Consider the following 6,486-nt stretch of genomic DNA (forward strand, 5'->3'; position numbering starts at 1 on the left):
AGACACAGACAACAGTTTAGTGGTTACCAGAGGGAAAGTGGGTAGGAAGGAGGTAGATAAGGATAAAGGGGGTCAAATATATGATGATGGAAGGAAATTTAACTTGGTGGTGAGCATACAATGCAATATACACATGACGTATTATTGAAATGTACACTTGAAACCTATATAATTTAATTAGCCAATGTCACCCCGATAAATTTAACAATTTATGTTACGACTACCCAGTTGTTTCTTGTAAGCAATTTCTAGTTTGTCGCTTTTTTAAAAATTTATTTTAATTAGTTTCAAGTATACAGTACATTGTTTAGACATCTATATAGTTCGTAAAACTATTCCAATTGCTCCCTCCCTCCCCTGACCCTCCACCTAACCAACATGTTAATGCTAATTGCATTCCCTATGCTGTGCTCCCCATCCCCATGACCATCCATCAGCTACCAATTTGTACTTCTTTAACCCTTCACCCCATTCTCCCAGCCGCCCCAACTCCCCTCCCCTCTGTCAGCAGATTGTCCACTACATTTGTGAGTCTGTTTTTGGTTAGTTTGTTCTTTTTATTCCTCAGGTTCCGCATATAAGTGAAATCATATAGTGTTTATCTTGCTGTCTGACTTAAATACCTTCTAGGTCCATCAAAGCAATATCTTTTTCTATCCCCTTCCTTTTAGTCTGTGAGTGTCTTATTCTGAAGTGAGTCTCTTTTAGGCAACATGTAGAGGTCTTGTTTTCCTTTTCATTTATCCAACTATTTATATATATATATTTTTTCACTGTATCTTTAGTTGGAGCACTTAATTCTTTTTCATTTGAGGTATTTATTGATAGTAGTGTAGTTGTTACCATTCTTTATTCCTGTTTTTGATACATGTTTTTTCTTCTTAAAAAAGTCCCTCCAACATTTCCTGTAATACTAGCTTGGTGGTGATAAATTCTTTTAGCTTATTTTTGTCTGGAAAGGTCTTTATCTGCCCTTCAACTCTAAACGATAGTTTTGCTGGATAAAATATCCTTGGTTGTAGATCCTGGGTCTTCATCAAGTCGAATATTTTTTGCCAAGCCCTTCTGTCCTGCATAGTTTCTTTTGAGAAATCAACTGCCAGTCTTATGGGTGTTCCCTTATAAGTCACTATCTGTTTTTCTCTTGCTGCTTTTAATATTCTTCCTTTGTATTTAATCTTTAGCATTTTAATTATGTGCCTTGGTGTTTGCCTCTTTGGACCCCTGAGTTTTGGAATTCTCTGAGCTTCCTGGGGTTTTATGTACATTTCCTTCACTAGGTTAGGGAAGTTTCCCATCATTATTTTTTCAAACAGCTGTTCAACATCTTGATTTTCTTCAGTTATACTGATCAGACCGATATTTGGATCTTTAATAGTGTCCCATATCCTCCTTAAATTATTTTTATAGTCTTGGCATCTTTTTTCTTGCCATTCTGATTGAGTGTCCTTGGCTTTTCCATTCTCTAGATAGGGCATTTGATTCTTTATTCGCTTTGTTTATTCCTTTGTTTATTCCATTTAATATACTCCTCATCTCAGATAATGTGTTCTTTGTGTCAGACTGATTCCCTTTTATAATTTCCATTTCTATTTTTATGTGTTTTTTTTATCTCTTTGTTGAAGTTCTCACTGAATTTATTATCTACACTTCCCCAAAGTTCATTGAGCATCTTTATAATGAGTGTTTCGAACTCTGCATCTGTTAGATTACTTGACTCCATTATATCTGGATCTCTGTTCTGTTCTCTCATATGGTTTCTGCTTCTTTGTCTTCCCATTTTGGCTGCCTTTCCGTGTCTGTTTCTATGTATTAAGCAAAGCTCATAAGTCTCATGGTCTTATTAGTGTGGGCACAGTCCTGAGTTTGGCTGCAGGCCAAACTTAGCCCAAGCTTCTACCCTTCCGGGGCCACCTGTTAAGATTCAGCAAGCAATCCACACACGCTGTGCTTATAGTTGCCTCAAGAGGCCACAGCAGAAACTAAGGCCAGCTGCCTCTAGTGTGAGTCTAGGCCCTGCTCAGCGAGGAGCACCTGACTCGCTGAAGATATACCTGGATGTGGCTTAGGTGGAGCTGCGAGTTGGGGGAGGCGGGGTTTCAAGGAATCCTCTGGGTGGAGCGACCTCTTATCCAGTTTGATGATGTCATGGCTATGGCTGCGCTGTGTCCACGCACTGGGTGGCGGAGGGCTCAATGGGGAACAATGGATACCTCTGGCATGTCTGTACAGAGTGAGCCTCCCCTCAGCCCTCACTCCAACAACATCTCCCTATACGTCCCTGGTGCCTCCTGCGCACAGCTGAATCTGCACTGGTGCTCAGAGCGAGCAGGTCCATCACTGTGAAAATCCGCTCGCTGATGCAGCCCCTTTTAGAGGCATCTGCTGCTGCCACAGCCTCTGTCTCATTCAGCTGCTCAAGACCGGCCAGCCCTGCGTCCTTGCCCTGTCCTACCTTCTGCCATTGCAGGGTGCTTTCTTGGATTTCTCCCTATTTGTGTGGCTTGTTCATCTAGATCCCAGGCGATTTTTCCTTGCTGTTGCTCCTTGTTTCCGTCACAACTTTGGTTTGGTCACCAGAGGAATGGACAGAGCCTCCATCATCTATGCCATTTTTTTCCCCTCAGTTTGTTGCTATTATAAACAGTGCTCTCGTGACTTACCCCAATAGTTATTTATATTGGCATGCACATCCTTATTATTACAATAAATTCCTAAAGTCATAATTGTTCAGTCAAAGGATTGCAACATTTCTTTAAAATTAAAATGATGAGTTTGAGAACTTTAAGTTTTAATTTGTGGCTCAAAGTCTGCATAAAGAATCTGATGGCTTCTATGACAACCCTGAAATAACTACCTCCAATAGTTGTGCAGCTGAGATTCTCAAAATCAAAGTCAATTCCTGCAGAATGTGGAGAAAGAGTTAATAGCAGGTTATAGCTACATGACCAGCCCCTTTGAACCTGAGACTAAAATAGACTTCCTCAGGCGGAGGCACTGCACACTTTCCCTGTGGTTCGCCGTTGGACTGAGAGCATCCCATGTGCCCTTGGACAAGGAAGAACACAAGAGGCCCGTGTTGGAGCCCTCTGGATTCCAGCAGTGCTGCTTCTGCCAGGTATCCTTTGCTGGAAACATTTTTAGCTCTAACTAGTTAACTAAGTCTTGTGAATCCTTATGGCATTGAATTACAACACAGATCGAGTTCCCAGCCTCACAGGGTCTCTTTTGTTAGAAGTTAGGGGTATTGGTTGGAAAGAAATGCAAGTTGGAACATGAGGGTGGGTCATTTGGACAGATTCCAATGAAGCTAGGAACCTCAAACTTTTTTTGCCTCTAGAGGCAGCCCTTCCATCCCTGCCTAAGGAGGTTAATCTTCTCTTTCCCTAAGATCCTGAAACCAATTCCCAGACTCACCCAAGACCCCTCTTCCTGCAATATTACAGTCTCTCAACCCACACCCATGCCTTCATGGGGGAATTCCCTATGATCAGTTGACTGAGGAAGAACAGTTTCAATCTTGGCTTACAGATACTCTGCATGAGCTGCAGGCACCACCTGAAAGTGGACAGCACAGCACTAAAGCCCATCTCTGAGACAGCCCGAAAAACGGTGGTGAAGGGGAACCCTCCCGGTGGATAGAACTTGGAGGAGTGCACCTGTTTGTTCATTTTTGCCTGGAAGGAGAAATGGCCAGAAGAAAGGGTGGGAAGGGGACATGCCTGGAGAGGGAGGGCATGGAGGCTCCAGGCTCCTCCCATAGCTTGCTTTATACATCTCTTCCATGTAACTGGTCCTGAGTTGTATGTATGCATTACATTTGTTAAAAAAATATATATATATATTTGTTTAAAAAAATATATATATATATATATATTTTTTCAGCCGAGTAAACTTGAAGATCTAATTGGCTTTATTAAGCAACTCATGAATCCAGCAGCATCTCATCTAGCAACTAGAAGAGTGCTCTGAGGGGTTGGGCAAAATGGAAGGATGTTTATAGGCAGAAGGAGGGTGGGGCAAGATGATATTAGCAAAAGAAAAGAAAGGATTGTTTCAGTCCAGGACATCCTGTGGGGCTAAGGAAACAACAAGGGTTTTATCTTGTAACTTACCTTACTAATGCTAATTGGGAGGTTTCAGATCTGTTAGGGGACATGTTCTTGGTTTGCTCTTGTGGGGGCAAATGACTCCATTTGGAGATTGTTATTTCTTTTATTTTACCATAGTAAAGCAGTTAATATTAAGTAAAGCACTTTCCTGAGTTGTTCTAATTAACTGACCTTGGAGAGTGGTTTGTGGGAACCCCAGAATTTGCAGCCAAGTTGGGCAAAAGTGTGGGTACCTTAGTCACACCCATTTGCGATTGGTCTCTGAAGTAAGCGCAGACTTGTGAGACAGGCTTTAAACTTGTGGAGTCTGACACTAACTCTGAGTAGTTAATGTCAGAATTTAATTGAATTGTAGGGCACCTAATTGGTGTTGAAGAATTGGAGAACTGGTTGTTGTTGTGGAAAACCCACACACATTTGATATCAGAAGCACTGTGAGTAAAAACAGCTCTTTATGTCAGAACACGTGGGATTTTCTAAAATGGTCCTTGCTCACCAAAACATGTGGTTTGGGCAGATTAAAAATGAAAGGGTAGGGGATAAGGAACCTTTAATTCCTGGGTAGCTACATGGTCACCCATGGTAAGGAGCAGCAGCTGTGTTAAGATAAGTTATTAACGGTAAAAAACTACCAACTCCCAAGGGAGTTGGCTTACTGGATGCATAAGAAATGCAAATGAATAAGAAAAAAATACACAATCCCTTGGTTATTGTTTTCTGTAACAGCTAAAATGAAATTAAAAGAGAATTCTGGGTCAGACCTTGATGCTGAACCAAGCTCAGATTCCTATCAATCAGAGCTTCAGTTGCTAGCCTCAAAGCTGTCCCCAAAAGGAAGGATTCTGCAGGAACAACAGAGTAACTCTAATATCTGTTGTTACCAAACAGGTGGTCCATATCGAGGAAGGGCAAAACCAAGAAACTATGGAAACCAAGGGCTACAGTGTGAAAGATCTGTGTCATTTTATGGATTGTGGTATCGTCAGCTTCCTAAAGAACTTTTAGGTTCTGCTAAAATGGATCATGAAAGCCAATAATGTGGGGGCAGTGTCTTTGGTTTTGAATGCTACAGAATGGAAAAGCATGTTTGGGTTGATGGGTAGGAAAATCACAGACAGCTGTTGTTAAAGAGAAAACCACAAGCCTCAAATGGAGTCACCCATACTAAAGCCCATGACATTGAACTTAGGCTTCATACCTGACCTAATTCCAGTTTCAACCCTTTTCAGGAATGTAATCTTAATTAGTCAGTCTGTAATCTTCTGGTCAAGACCAATGAGGTCATCTGTTAGGAGGCCCTCTGCACCCTCCCCTGCAAAGGAATCTGGTAATATGCCTGATAAAACCCCCACATTCTCCTAAGGGAAAGTAACCTTGCCTGAAACAATTTTTTTTCCTTTTGCTAATAACTTTCTTGCCCTGCCCAGTTTCTGCCTATAAAAGCCTTCCATATTATACGGCTTTTTTGAAGCACCTCTACTTGCTAGATAGGATGCTGCTTGATTCATGAATCGCTCAATAAAGTCAATCAGACCTCCAAATTATTCAGCTGAATTATTTCTTTAATAACTGTACACAAGGTCTAGACACCTAGCAGGTTATTCCCAAGGAAACAGCCAGGCTGGTGGACTGATGAAAGCCCCTGTAAGGTCTGTTTATCTGAGAAGGGAGACTATCTGATTCCCTATAAATGCCAATGAACACCCCACATGAAGTAGCTGATATGCCTCATATGCAAGTCACGTAGGACTGGCTTTTTGATAACCAAGATTGTCATCCACTGAATATGTCTGTTTCCCAAGCCATGGTAAATGCTGTGGTTAAGGGGTCCCCTTTTTTATGGGTATCCTATATAACTGCTGCAAAACCAGCAATAATACCAGAAGCTTTATTGAATTTGCTGTCTTAGCTTCCCCTCATGGGTTTTATATATGCTAATAAAAACAGATTAATTATCAAGAAAATGAGGAGAGGCAGAGGGGAAGGTCAAAGAACTCATCCCAGCAGGGTGGCAATCTTTAGAAATGAGATCAATAAAATGACATTGACAGGACTGAAATAAAGATTTTAATACAGCACCATTGAAGGTTGGGTGGACGAAAGGACCGCCTTGTTAGGCCCCAAACAAGTATGCTCTATTTACTTCAGTTTGGAGAAATTTTTTAGAATTTAAAAAGCTGGCAGACAAACTGCCCTGGAACAAATTGGGGCAATAGCTAGGCAGTTCACCAAGATATTTTTCTTTTCTTCCTTCCTTCCTTCCTTCCTTCCTTCCTTCCTTCCTTCCTTTAAATTTTTTTTTTTAGGCGACACAACCCTTGGTTGACCTCACAGATTGCAAGGACCTTATCAGCTTACAATCCCTTATTTTTTA

This window comes from Pteropus medius, unplaced genomic scaffold (genome assembly GCF_902729225.1).
Source record: "Pteropus medius unplaced genomic scaffold, Ma_sr-lr_union100, whole genome shotgun sequence".
Classification (NCBI taxonomy): Eukaryota; Metazoa; Chordata; class Mammalia; order Chiroptera; family Pteropodidae; genus Pteropus; species Pteropus medius.